The sequence below is a fragment of the Prionailurus bengalensis genome, chromosome B2 (assembly GCF_016509475.1).
Source record: "Prionailurus bengalensis isolate Pbe53 chromosome B2, Fcat_Pben_1.1_paternal_pri, whole genome shotgun sequence".
NCBI lineage: Eukaryota > Metazoa > Chordata > Mammalia > Carnivora > Felidae > Prionailurus > Prionailurus bengalensis.
Window position 1 is genome coordinate 25477178 of NC_057349.1, and position 14042 is coordinate 25491219.

The 14042-nt window shown below is 43.1% G+C and overlaps 1 pseudogene; it reads left to right on the forward strand.

Moving 5' to 3' along the window:
* The first annotated feature begins 1312 nt into the window (after positions 1-1312).
* Positions 1313-12999, forward strand: LOC122490423 (annotated as a pseudogene).
* Positions 13000-14042: the final 1043 nt, after the last annotated feature.

A 14042-nucleotide genomic window follows, 5' to 3' on the forward strand; every position in this document is an offset into this window, starting at 1 on the left:
AAGTTGTGTCATGCTCTGCCTTAGTTTGGGCTGGTCAGTTTCTTATTTGGGGAAGAGAAGCAGAGAGTAAGTTATAAACAAAGGTACAAAATTTGTTTACATACCCTTATAGAAAGAAAAATAAATAAAACACTGGAGCTATAATTTTTCTGATTTTTTAAACAAATGCAAAATTGGAAAAATTATTACCTTAAATCTGACCCTGTATTTATTTCATTCTACTTGCTTCTATTCCTACACAAATGTTTTTTTTTTAATTTATTTTTTAAGGAATTTTTTTTTTTTTACATTTACTTATTTTTGAGAGACGGAGTGAGCAGGGGAGGGGCAGAGAGAGAGAGGGAGACACAGAATCAGAAGCAGGCTCCAGGCTCCGAGCTGTCAGCACAGAGCCCAATGTGGGGCTCGAACCCACGAACCGTGAGATCATGACCTGAGCTGAAGTCCGACGCTCAACCGACTGAGCCACCCAGGTGACCCTGTTCTTTTTTTTTTTTTTTTTAAGAAGGAGAAGAAGGAGAAAAGATGAGGGGTGGGTAAGGGATTTCTGTTTTAAAGAGGCTGAGGTATTCATGAAAACAGTTCCAAAGAAAAAGTGTGAGCAGCGTCATTCTAAACGGTGTGAAAACGGCCCTCACAATGGAAAAGAGCAGCAGTTTACTTTACAAGAATTATATATTATAAAAACTAGACCTAGTGATGAGTAGGGGCACGAGTTAAGAGTCAGTGACTTCTGTTTCAATATTCTGTATTTAACAATGAACAGGCTGGTGCCATTCCTGCTGGGCTGATGTAAAGCTTCCAACAACCTAATTGAAGGGGAACATTGGTTTTAAATGCCCTGAACACTTGGGTCACCTGCCAGGGCCCCCTGGATCCTTGGCCATGCATTCCCCACAACCTGTCAGACACATGATCCAGTGACTTTGGAGAAGACAGGGATCACTGCCAGGTGCTTCTTGGCATATTGTAAGTATCCTGCCTCTTTCGCACCTTGTGAGAAGGGGACAGGCAGGCACCCAGCAGGCCAGCCTGCTAGCCTGTCAGCATACCCAGGTCTGTGTGCTGCTAGACCTTACTTCCACATGATCAGAACAGTGGGTGCCAGACTGACCAGTCCAAGCAGATGCTCTGGGGCAAAGCTTTAAAAGCACAGTTGTATACTATGACTTGGAATGCATACTTAGGAAACAGTTCAAAAGCAAGAAAATGCAGACTAACACTTAGATTAAAAGATACTTTTTGAAACTCTTAGTTTCTTTTGTTGCATTACCATTGTACATTGATGGAACTTGTAGTGGTGGGGATAGTCATGGCAGTGGGGCTGGTGGGGCTGGTGGTGGTGGTGGTGAGTGTATGTGTGTACGTGTATGTGTGTGGGTTTTCACCCCTCAACAAAGGAAATGTTCTATTGCTCCCTGAGGTGCCACCAAGAGGATATTCACTATTAGGCAGACACAGTATCCAAATTATAAAATCCACTGGGATGTGAGGCAGGATTCAAAGGTTGGGATTCAAAGGTTGGGGTTAGGGAGGAGAAGCTGGAGTTACCTTGAGGTCCTTCCAAGAATCTGAGAAGGAACAGAAATCCCATATGTTCCAAATTTGCCTGCCCCTCTACATCAGCCCCAGAGATGATCTTAGACTATGTTGGAGCTCCCATTTCATCACAAGTGTGTTCAATTAATCGAAATTTGAACCAAAAGTAACCTTAAGAGATCATCTAGCTTGACCTCTTTATTTTGGAAGGGAAGAGATTGAAGCTCGGTGACTTTTGTCTAAGGTCACTGGACTTTTTCTGTACAAATCAGATCTTGGACTCAGTGTTCTTCTCTCTACAACATCTCTCAGGTTCTGTTATATACAAGGCCACATGAAAACGAGAAAGAGAAATGTCCTGGCTTCCAGAAAAAAATTCCAATGCAATTCAACCTCCCTGGATAGGTTGGGCACAGATGAAATGCTGAAGGGCCTTTGTCTCTAGTGGCATCACTGTTTGACTGATGATGCTGAATTTCCTGGTTCTAAAACACTGCAGATACACTGTTCTAGTGTAATCATGGTGGCTAGAATGTTCTGTCGGGGGATGGTTGCTGTGAAAACGAGTAGGAAGTTAATGAGTAGGAAGTAGCACATTGGAGTGCCACCTTCTACACATCCCCATTTTAGTTAAGATGTGACTTATATACTAGACAAAGCTGTTTGACAACTACTGTAATGCTGATTTCCTTCCAGTATTTAAGAGAGATTCTATCATGTAGTCATGCTTTTTTTAAATGCACCTCAAAGTTGAGCTATTACCTTGAAAGTTGGCCCACTCATACCTTTGTTTCTTAGAAGCTTTCCCCCCCTATCTTCCCTGTTCCTCATGTTTTTCTTCAGGCATGCTTGCCAACACATACCCAGAGAAGCCTATTTGGGTGCAGTCTATTTCACTCAAAATGTTTCATAGTCATATTTTCTTTTCCTTTTAACTGAGATAGAATTTACAGGCCATAAAAATTCACCTGCAGAAGAGTACAAATCAGTGAGTTTTATTATATTCACAGAGTTGTGCAACTATTACCATGTAATTGCAGGGCATTTTCATCACCCAAAAAACAAGCCCCATGCCCATTGGCGGACCTTCCCTCTCCCCTCTTCCTCCAGCCCCTTGGCAACCACTACTCTTTCTGACACTATGGATTTGCCTAGTCTAGACATTTCATGTAAATGGAATCATACACTCTGGTTTTTTTGTGTCTGTTTTTTTTTTTTTTACTTTGCATAATGTTTCCAAGGGTCATCCATGCCATAGCATGTGTCAGTGCCTCAGTCCTGTTTATGGATGAATATTATTCCATTGCATGGATATGCCACATTTTGTTTATCAGTTCGTCACTTGGTGGACATTTAGGTTGTTTCCACTTTTTAGCTACCAAGAATAATGCTGCTGGGCACCTGAGTGGCTCAGTTGGTTAAAGGTCCGACACAGTTTTGGCTTAGGTCATGATCTCATGGTTTGTGGGTTCGAGCCCCACGTTGGGCTTCATGCTGACAGTGTGGAACCTACTTGGGATTCTCTCTCCCCATCTCTCTCTGTCCCTCCCCTGCTTGCTCTCTCGCTGTCTCTCAAAATAAATGAATAAACTTAAAAAATTAAAAAAATAATAACACTGCTATGAATATTCTTGTACGTGTGTGTGTGTGTGTGTGTGTGTGTGTGTGTGTGTGTTTCTCCTGGCTATATACCTAGGAGTGGAATTGTAGGGTCACATGTAACTCTATGCTCATAATCATTTTAATTTCCACCTAACGATGTAAATGCTTTTGAATTTGCCCAGATGGCCAAGATAAAATAGAGATTAGGAAAGCCTTGGGATTTTGTACTTGTGCACTCATATAGAGTCTTAATATTGTATAGTTAGAGGAATGGAGGGGACTGTAGAGATCCAAGCAAGGAAGAGGGGGAAGAGGGAGGGTAAAAAGGTACCTTCTAGCTAAGTAAGCCACCTTAAAGATAATGTCAGGAGTCCCCCCAAAGACTTCTTCTTCCATTGCATTGGCTACCCTTTTTGCAGGGAAGGCTGTACAAATAGGCTTTTAGATGGACACATTATCCCCCCAATAATTTAGAGGTTCTGTTAGAAAGGAAGAAGTGGAGAATGGACACTGGATGGGAAACTGGCAGTTTCTTTCATAATTAAAAAGTGGTCAAGAAGTGACATTAACCCAGATATCTCAGCTCCTTTCCAGTGCTCTCTGTAGATATAAGTTTGCAAAGGGCTTCATGTTTAAAGTGCTCATTTTCCAAAGCAGAGAGCTGAAGACCGAATGAAAGATTTCTTTTCTTGTCTTGTCTTTTTTTAAGTAGGCTTCACACCCAGCGCAGAGCTCAACTCATGACCCTGAGATCAAAACCTGAGCTGAGATCAAGAGTCAGATGCTTAACCGACTGGGCCACCTAGATGCCCCTGAAAGAAGATGTCTCTTCTTCAGGATTACAATATTTAGAAAATTTAGAGTCAAATTTCTAAATCAAAATGTTTACTTAGTTCTCAGCATTTCTAATTTGTGATCAACTGATGACAACACACATTCATGACTTCTAGAGAAATTCCTTTCAAAGATCTATAACGAAATGTTCGTAGTAGTAGGTTGTGCTGATCGTGAACATTTGGCCTATAGGTCAAAGCAATAGGATTTTTCTTTCATGAATGTATTTCACTGTGACTTGCAAACTTGATCACTGAGGAGAAAGAACCAAAGCTACTTTGGTGAATTGAGTGGGAGGAGAGGGCACCAGGGAACACACCAGGCATGAGCAACTGTGGGGCCACATGGGTCACATGGAAGAAATTATGAGAGACACCTGCTCAGGAAAATACTGGTAGGCGTCAGTGACTAGTGCAAGTCAAAGGGCTAGAGGGCCAGCCCATGCCAGGGAATCTGAGATACCCACATCCAGAAGTAGCTGGGAATCTTGGAGGTCAGCTGAGAGGGACAAGCTTTCAGAGGTTAGGACAGGAAGAGTCAAACATTAAGTAGGAAAGATTGTTCAAAGTTAATGCTCTGACGAGTGAACTATGCCTAAGTGAGCCAGATCTAGAGAAGCAAGTTACCAGACTCTGCTTTCCTTTAGATCGCTGAGTAGTTAGGCATGATTTTAGGGTCTCATTTACAGGAAAGAGGAAGGGAATCAACATTTACCAAATGCCTACCATGTGCTAGGGATGTTATTGCAGAGACTATAGTGTAGAATGAGAAACACCTCATTTATGTCATTTATTAACTTCTGGTCCTTAACAAGCTACCCCCCCCCCCCCCACACACACACCTCTCTAAATCCTCCTATAAAACAGAGTTCTTAATATCTACTTATCAGAGGTTTAAATGTCATTGAGGTATATACAGTGATAAGAAAGTGATAATGATCAGTATTAATCGAATGTGAACTGTTTGTTACACATTTTTCTCATTTCATCCTACAGAAATGCTATATAGTTTAGGTGCTTTTGACTGAGTCCAAGATAATTTAAAAGTTTGCCCATGAAAAGGTAAGTTTTGGAAATTATCGACTCACATAATCAAAAAGTCCAGGGGCAGATCTTTCAAGTTCCACCATGATTACATCTGGAGCCTCTAAATATGTTATCAGAACTTTTTCCTTTATTACTGTCCTGCCTCCGCATTCTGTTTCAGCTTCATTCTTTGGCAGGCTTTCCCCACATAGTGGCACCTTTAGGCTCATTTCTACCCACCCTATTGCTAGAGAACCAGAGAAAAGAAGAAGGTAGACTGGTCAGAACTGTGTCAGGTGCCCACCCCTGAATCAGTAATGCGAGAAAGGAAAAGACACACTGATCAACTACCTGTATCATGTGCCCTCCTAGCAGGTGTGCAAGGAAGGGCCACGTGACTGACAGTCTCATCGTTTAGGGAACCGACAGTTTCTAAAAGAATTCAGGGTTAGATTAAACAATTTGCCCCAAATCACTCGGCTCTAAGTGGAGGATCTGGATGTAAACCCCAGGGATTTCTGACTCCAAAGTGCATGATATTTGCAGCACAACACCAAAAAAGTGACAAGAGCCACATATAAAGGGATATCTAGAGCAGCAGGTGAGGACACATGCCTGATACACAGATAAGCAAATCTTCAGAGGTTCCATTTTGACTAGCGACTCAAGTCTAACTTCAAAGAACTGGACCATCTGGCAAACCTCTTTACCTCCCTTATTAGTTTCCAATATTCTGCACGAATACTTTCTTTTATTAATTTCTCCAACTAAAATGTCACACTTCCTCTTCTCCATCCTTCACCATTGTAGATACCATCCTCCCCCCTGAAGAATATCCTGTTTTACTTCTCTTCCCAAAATGCTTTTCAGCTCTTAGCATTATACTAAGGTTCTACTTCTTCTCAGAAAACTTTCTTTACCTGATGCCTCATGTGGCACATTCTTTGCATTTTGTATAATAAAAGCCTAGTCCTAGGAGCCAGGCCATTTCAACTCCAGTCCTAACATTTTCACCTTCAATTTTGGTTATTGTTCGTTGGTTCTCTATTATGAGTGAGGTTTTTTTATTCCATTTTTATCTCCACTATTGGTTTCATTGTGTGTATGTTTTTTAGTGGTTATTCTAAGTTGTTCTTTTTAATGTTTTTAATGTTTATTTTTTGAGAGACAAAGAGAGAGAGAGAGAGAGAGAATGAGTGGGGGAAGGGCAGAGAGAGAGGAATACACAGGATCTGAAGCAGGCTCCAGACTATGAGCTGTCAGCACAGAACCCAACATGGAGCTCGAACTCACAAACCATGAGATCATGACCTGAGCTGAAGTTGGTAACTTAACCAACTGGGCCAGCCAGTTGCCCCTCTAGGGTTTTTAAGATAAATCTTTAACTTACCATCATCTACCTTCAAAATAGTGTCTCATTTCACATACAGGATGAGATCCTTCCAGTAGCGTGCTTCCATTGGCCCTTCTGTTTTCTGTGCGTTTGTAGCCATATCTTATTTTCACATATTTGAAAACCCCAGTCTACACTGTCACTGCTTTGCTTTAAACAGTTATCATTATAAAACATTAAAAACTAAGGAAAACATATTTATCCACATATTTACCAATTCAGGTCTCTTCCTCTGTTTGGGTTGAATAACATTTTCTTCTACCTGAAAAGCTTCCTTTCACATTTTTTGTTCGCTGATCTTCTGGCAATGAATCTTTCAGCTTTTGTTTGGCTGAAAAAGTCTTCATTCTGCTTCATTTTTGACAGATATTTTTGCTGGATATAGAATTTTACATAGACGATGTATTTTCTGCCGACACTTTAAAGATGCCATTCTAGGGGCATCTGGGTGGCTCGGTCGGCTCAGGTCATGATCTCACCGTTCATGAGTTCTAGCTCCACATCGGGCTCTGTGCTGATAGCTCAGAGCCTGGAGCCTGCTTCTGATTCTGTGTCTCCCTGTCTCTCTGCCCCTCTCCTGCTCATGCTCTGTCTCTCTCTGTCTCTCAACAATAAATAAATGTTAAAAAAAAAAAAGTTTAAAGATGGCATTGTATTGTCTCCTGACTTGTGTTGTATGAGCAGTCACTAGTCATTATGTTTTATTATGTAGTATGTATGTAATGTTTTATTATGCCTAGCTGCTTTTATTAAGATGATCTCTTTTCTTCCTTTTTTAAAAAACTTGTTATTTAAGAAGAGTGGACATACTTGGAATAGGTTGGATCTTTTCAAAGCTTGCTTCTAAGCTACAGTAGGACAAGTCCAGAGTACTCTTAGGTCTCGGGATAATTTAGCCCCACTATTAAGGCAATGCCCAGGAGGCATTTCCATTCCAGCTCACAGGAACACAAATCATTCCTAACCCTGTGTGACCTCAAGGAATTGTTTGGTTTACTGCTTTCCAGTTGTTCCTTCCCTATTCTTGAGTAATTTCTAATTTTGTATGTGCCTGTCAATTCTCAGCCCAAGACTGGAGGGGACCTTTCTGCAGATCTCCAGAGCTCTCTGGGTGAAGTTCCCCCCCGCCCCCCATCTGTCATGCATTGCTTGTTGTGCAATGTCCTGAGAAACATTGATTCATATATTTTGTCCCCCTTTTTAGTTATTGCAGTCAGGAAGATATATCTAACACTGATTGCCTCATCCCAGCCAAAAGTAGAAATCCTCTCTTCATTTTCTTTGATTAAAATGTGTTTTCGGGGCACCTGGGTGTCGGTTGGGCGCCCAACTCTTGATTTCGGCTCAGGTCATGATCTCACGGTTCCTGAGTACGAGCCCTGCATCGGGCTCTGTGCTGATGGTGCAGAGCCTGCTTTGGATTCTCTCTCTCTCTGTCTCTTTCTCTGTCCCTCCCATGCTCGCTCTCTCTCTCTCTCTCTCTCTCTCAAAATAGATAAATTTTAAAAGTGTGTTTTCTTTCTATCTACTAATTCTCTTAGTGTCCGTCCTGTTTATTTGCTCTTGTGTTCCTTTTAATTTGGACTTCATTTATAACTTTTTCTTTATTTTTGCCTTTTTTTCTCAGTTCTTTCACTTATTTACAAATATTTCTTTTCTCCAAGAATCTCATGTCAGAGTTTTTCTAATTTTAACATATTTTTTCCTTATATATCTGTTATCCTTTGCTTGACTTTCCTTCTTTTTTTGGCAAATTTGAAATTTGAGGTGAGTTTTCACTAGTTTGTATCTGTTGTCTTTCTGGCATACTTTCATCATTTGTAAAGACATTAGTCTGCTCCTGTTTATTCTTGATTTTATTGGATTTGATCATGATCCTTTTCTGTTGCCCATTTTTAGATGAAATGAGTTTTACTGTGGTTTTAGGACTAAGAAAGGCCAGGATAGTTTTAAGGGGTGAATGGCTCTATAGCTCCCCCTTCTGTTGGCTTCAGAAACCGCCCTACTTTAAAGATCTGCTTCAATGTTGCCTCTCCTTCATTTTTACTGGGATCTTCTTTTTCCTTTGCTGCTGTTAATCTTATCCTCCATATCATGGAATCTCCTTCCAGCAGTTTTTACTCACTTTCAGGCTTGTTCTGAAAGGGATTTTGGTTTTTTAGTTTGAGCATTCATTTAGTTAGCTTCTTGGTCTGTTTTTTGTTTCTTTGTTTTTTTGGGTTTTTTTTGATTGGGGTGGTGCTGATGGGGAAGGATGGTCAAAGGAGATTCAAACCTATGGTCCCACCTCCACTATCTTCCACATCTCCCAGAATCCAGTCATTTCTAAAGTCTTGTAGTTCCATCTGTCATGTTTCTATTTAATTATTCATTTACTTCAACAAATATTTATTGGGTACCCACTGCGTGCATGATGTTGTGCTAAAAATTACAAATAGGAATAAACATACTCTAGCCTTCAAGGAGTCTCCAAAGTCAGTCAGGGAGGCAAGTATAAGCACAATTAAGTACAGCCAGACTGTGGTAAATGCTGTGAAGGTGCCATGGAGACACAGAGATGACAACAACTAATTCTTATTGGTTTAAAGCCAGGGAAATTTTCATAAAGAGGCAACATTTACATTCTCCCAAACTAAAAGGTCTAATGTGATCCACATAATAATAGGAATCAGGATTCTTGTAGGAGGCTGGACTGATTTAAACAGTAGCTCTTGAAACAGCCAAGCTATGTTATTAAAGAAAATGCAGCGAGATAATGAGTACTGTCTCCTATACAGAACTGTGTGCTTCTCGTCACCCTCAGCATGGACTCCTTTTCCTTCTATTGTTTTATTTGCTAGCAATGCTGACAGGTCTCTGGGAGGAAGACGGTATGACTGTCACTTGTTGTAGATCCTATCTCTTTCTCTTCACAGGAGACACACCAGACTATAGCTTGCCACTCTTCTGCTGGAAGCGGGGTCCTGCACTCAGCATTCCTGCCTTCTTGACCTGTGGTGTTCACTGCCAGCCCTGCACCATCCGGTCACCTGGGTAGGCTCACAGGCTGGCTCCTTGGCTAGCATTTCACACAATCAAGGGGTTGGTGTGTGTGCTGGCACAGGAAGAGGGCGGGCTGCCATCTACCCAGCTTTTACCCAGAGCAGTCTTTGTGGGCAGATCTTCATTATACAGCACCCATGTGTGGGTCTGACTTCTATTCATAAGAATTTTTAAAAAAAAATTTTTTTAGTGTTGAATCCTGTACTCAATTATGCAAGGCTTCAACTAGATTTTTTTTTTTTAACATAGAAGATGTGGTTATTTTCTGCAGTATTTCCTCAGTCTGTGATGCTATTGCTTCTTACAGAACCAGAAGCTCAGAAGCAGGAGGAGGCCAGCCAGGCAGGAGGTGGAAGAAAGGAGGATGTGAGCTAAAGAAGGCCTTCTCTATATGAGCACCAGTAATGACCTTCCAGAAAGAGGAGCCTGTTAAGGAGAAACACAGCTGGAAGCTGTTGACTAAAAGAGGAGGAAGAGGAAGAGAATTCACAGTCCAGGACAGGAGGGATTAACAGCCTTCCTAGATGCCCCTCATCCTGGCCCTTCTGGGTGCCCTGCCATCCCCAGACCAGCTTCTATGTCCAGGCCTTCAGGCAAGTCACTGCAAGATCACCACTCCTCCTGCAATCTAGGGGTTCACTGACACTCCCGATTTCTCGCCAGGTGGGGAGCCCTTTTGCAAGATCGTTCCTTTAAAAAAAGAAGGTTTGTTTGTTTTTTTAAGTTTATTTATTTAGAGAGAGACAGAGAGTGAGTGGGGAGGGGCTGAGAGAGGGGGAGAGAAAGAGAATCCCAAGCAGGCTCTGCACTGTCAGCATGGAGGCTGATGCAGGGCTTGAACTCATGAACTGTGAGATCATGACCTGAGCCTAAATCAAGAGTCAGATGCTTAACCAAGTGAGCCCCCCAGGCACCCCTGTAGGACAGTTCTGTAAGATGAACTTAGAAACTTCATTGAAGAAATTAGAAACTAGAAACTCTAAAGGCGCCTGGGTGGCTCAGTCAGCTGAGCATCTGACATTGGCTCAGGTCATGATCTCACAGCTCAAGAGTTTGACCCCGCGTAGGGCTCTGTGCTGACAGCTCAGAGCCTGGAGCCTGCTTTGGATTCTGTGTCTCCCTCTCTCTCTGCCCCTCCCTCACTCATGCCATGTCTCCCTCTGTCTCTCAAAAATAAATAAACATTAAAAAAAAAAGAAAAAGAAACTAGAAACTCTAAAGCTTGGAAGCAGAGGACTTCTAAGCTGCAAGATTCTTGTCCTAACTCAACTGTCTTGCAGATTGTCTCAGCTGACACCGTCCACTGGGCTCCCCTCCGCCATCTTCCTTACTTCAACCCTGTCTGAGTTGAGCACCAAGCAGAGAGACTGGGTCATCTGGGCCACAATGGACCTGGGATGGGGCCCTCTGTCCTCCTAAGTACTGGTTTCCTTCTTTCTCTCACTTCTGGGCATGGCCTGAGGTGGGAGCTCTGGCTTTGGGCTACCCAGGGTTTCTGTTTTGTTCTTTCAGTTATCCCTGAGCCACTGGCGATGCAGACACTTCCCCTTTGGACAGTCGGTATTTCTCTCTGGGGCTTCAAATCTTCTTGAACAACTCCTTCAGCTCCATGGCCTTAGCCTGGTATTCTCCCCCCACCTTGGCTCCATTTCTCCTGCCTTCCACACACACAGTCCACCGGTTGTTCATGACAACAGCATCTTTCAGTAAAGATCCCTCTATTTGTCCCAGACACATGGGCTGGAGTTTGGGACTGATTATGCTTCAGTTACGGGGACTTAGTAGGAGCACCTTGGTTCCAGGGAACACATCTACCCTGCAGTGAGATGGATAGCCAGATCTATATGTCCTGTTTTAACTCATTTTTTTTTATGTTTATTTATTTTTGAGACAGAGAGAGACAGAGCATGAACGGGGGAGGGGCAAAGAGAGAGGGAGACACAGAATCCGAAGCAGGCTCCAGGCTCAGAGCCATCAGTCTAGAGCCCGACGCGGGGCTCAAACTCACAGACCGCGAGATGGTGACCTGAGTTGAAGTCGGACGCTTAACCAACTGAGCCACCCAGGTGCCCCATGTTTTAACTCATTTTTAAGCCATTCACTAAGTCCCAAGTTCCTTCTGAATGCTTTCTCTAGCTTTTAGCTCGTATGTCCAACAATAAATGAGCAAAGCTCTTTTGCTGAAGGTTTTGTCCAATAGAGCATCAAGCAGCTCTGCCACCAGTGCCCAAATGATACTCTGGCATCGTTCTGATTATAAGCTGTGTGACTTGGGCGAGTTACTTAACCTCTCTGGGTTTTAGTTTCTGCATCATTAAACTAGGAATGGTCATGATGGCTGTTCTATAAGGTTATATACAAATGCAATACCTAGAACAGTGCATTTGTGTACCTAGAACAGTGCTAAAATAGCAGTGTTTTTTTTAATGTTCACTTATTTATTTTGAGAGAGACAGAGAGAGCGTGTGAGTAGGGGAGGGGCACAGAGAGAGGGAGAGAGAATCCCAAGCAAACCGTGAGATCATGACCTGAGTGGAGATCAAGAGCCAGACACTTACTGACTGAGCCACCCAGGCGCCCCCAGTATTTGATATTATTACTGATTGTGGTCAGGACTATGGATAGCATTAAACACGGTACAGAAGAACTGTCATCTCTCTCTTTTTTTAATGTTTACTTAATTGATTTGAGAGAAAGAGAGAGACAGAGAGAGAGAGACAGAGAGAGAGAGTGCAAGCGAGGGTGCACAAGTGGGGAAGGGGTAGAGAGAGTGGAAGACAGAATCCCAAGCAGGGCTCGAAGTCACGAACCGTGAGATCATGATCTGAGCCGAAATCAAGAGTCGGACACTTAAACGACTGAGCCAGCTGGGCACCCCAGAACTGTCATCTCTTAAACAGAGTGCCCTCCCAGCCAAGCCTCCTACCTGTCTGTCCTCAGGAGGCATGGCTGGTACTCAAGTCAGAGAGCAGAGGGATGGTGACACCACACACACACACACACACACACACACACACACACAGTAGCTGAGTGAGGAGAGGGCATGGACGAACCTCATTGTGGGCACTCCCAAAGTGTAAGGTTGAGCTCTTTGGCTTAGGCCCATGGTGCCAGCAGGACGGGCAAGTGTTGGGGGCTTTGTACTGCCAGGAAGCTCCATAGCCACCATTGAGATCAGAGGTGGTGTGATGAACAGCACAAGCGAGCTTGGGCACAGCCCCAAAGGCCAACCATTTTGGAGGTGATTCCTCTGCAAAAGAAATTGTGTTGGAAAAAGTAGGGGTTGAAGACAAACAGCCAAATTCTGTATCAGAAAGTGCGTCAGGGTCCAGGTGATCAAGAAAGGCAAGAAGTAAATAAATAAATAAATAAACAATCACAGCCTTTGTACCCAATGATGGTTGTTTGAATTTTATTGAGGAAAATGATGGAAGTTCTGGTGGCTGGATTTGGTCGCAACGATCATGTTGTCAGTGACATTCCTGGAGACATTAAGGATGTCAAAGTAGCCAAAGTCTCTGTTTTGGTTGTATAAAAGGCAAGAAGGAAAGACCAGGATCTTAAATTTGATGGTGCACACACGACAGTAATACATTTTCATAGGCAAAAAAAAAAAAAAAAAAAAAAGGAAAAAAAAACAGGCAAGTGTGAGGTTGAACTTTGTGAAGTTGCTGGGGTTTGGGAAGAAACTCATAGATTCCTGTTGGGTCCCACTTGGAGCCTCAGGAGAGGAGAAGTAGGGAAATGGGGATTTCTAGCTCTTCTCCCCTCTCCCAGGTCCTCCTGATGACTCCTTATGTAGGGCATAGCTTCCACACCCAGACTGACACCTCAAACTTTAGACTGCTTGCTCTCCCCCTCCCCCACCCCGGGGCACTTGTTAAAATGCAGATTCTGACTCAGCTGGGGACAGGGCTGGCTGCCCTACATTTCTAACAAGCACCCAGTGGATGCTGCTGCCGCCCCCAGACCATCCTGTGAGTAGCAGGGCTCTAGATAATGTTGTCGGTAGAGTTTTGACACATTCTAGCTCTGGAGCTCCCAGGATAAACCTTTCCCTGGCAACATTAGCATATTAAAAACAAAATGAAACAAAGCTGCACCTGGTTGTGCCTGTGACAGCAGTGTCACATTCCCCCGCCCCCACCCCACCTATCTGGAGAATTTCATAATCTACTTTTTTTGCTGCAAACCCACTAAGCCTATTAAAAAGGAACTTTTTCTTTTCCTTTATTCACTGATCTTTCATTCAACAGGTATTTACTGAGCACCTACCACGTCAGAGGCACTGTGTAACACAGAAAAATTCCCACCCATGCCTTGGACTGTGGCAGGAGTCATTATTGGAAATGAAACCTGACCCTCTATTATTTCTCTTACAATTCTGCTTCCACACCGTATAGTGCAAGCCCCCTATATGGCACTTCTGATACCTGCTGAAAGCAGACTTACCCTCTCAGGGACAGCTCACCCTACCTCCAGCCTTGCCCAGTACTATACTTCTGTCCCCACAATCTCCTGCTGAGCAGTTCTGACCTTTGGCACCTGCTCCATCCCTCTTCCTGTAGACATTCATTGCTCACCCATCCATTTCCAGATGTGGCTCC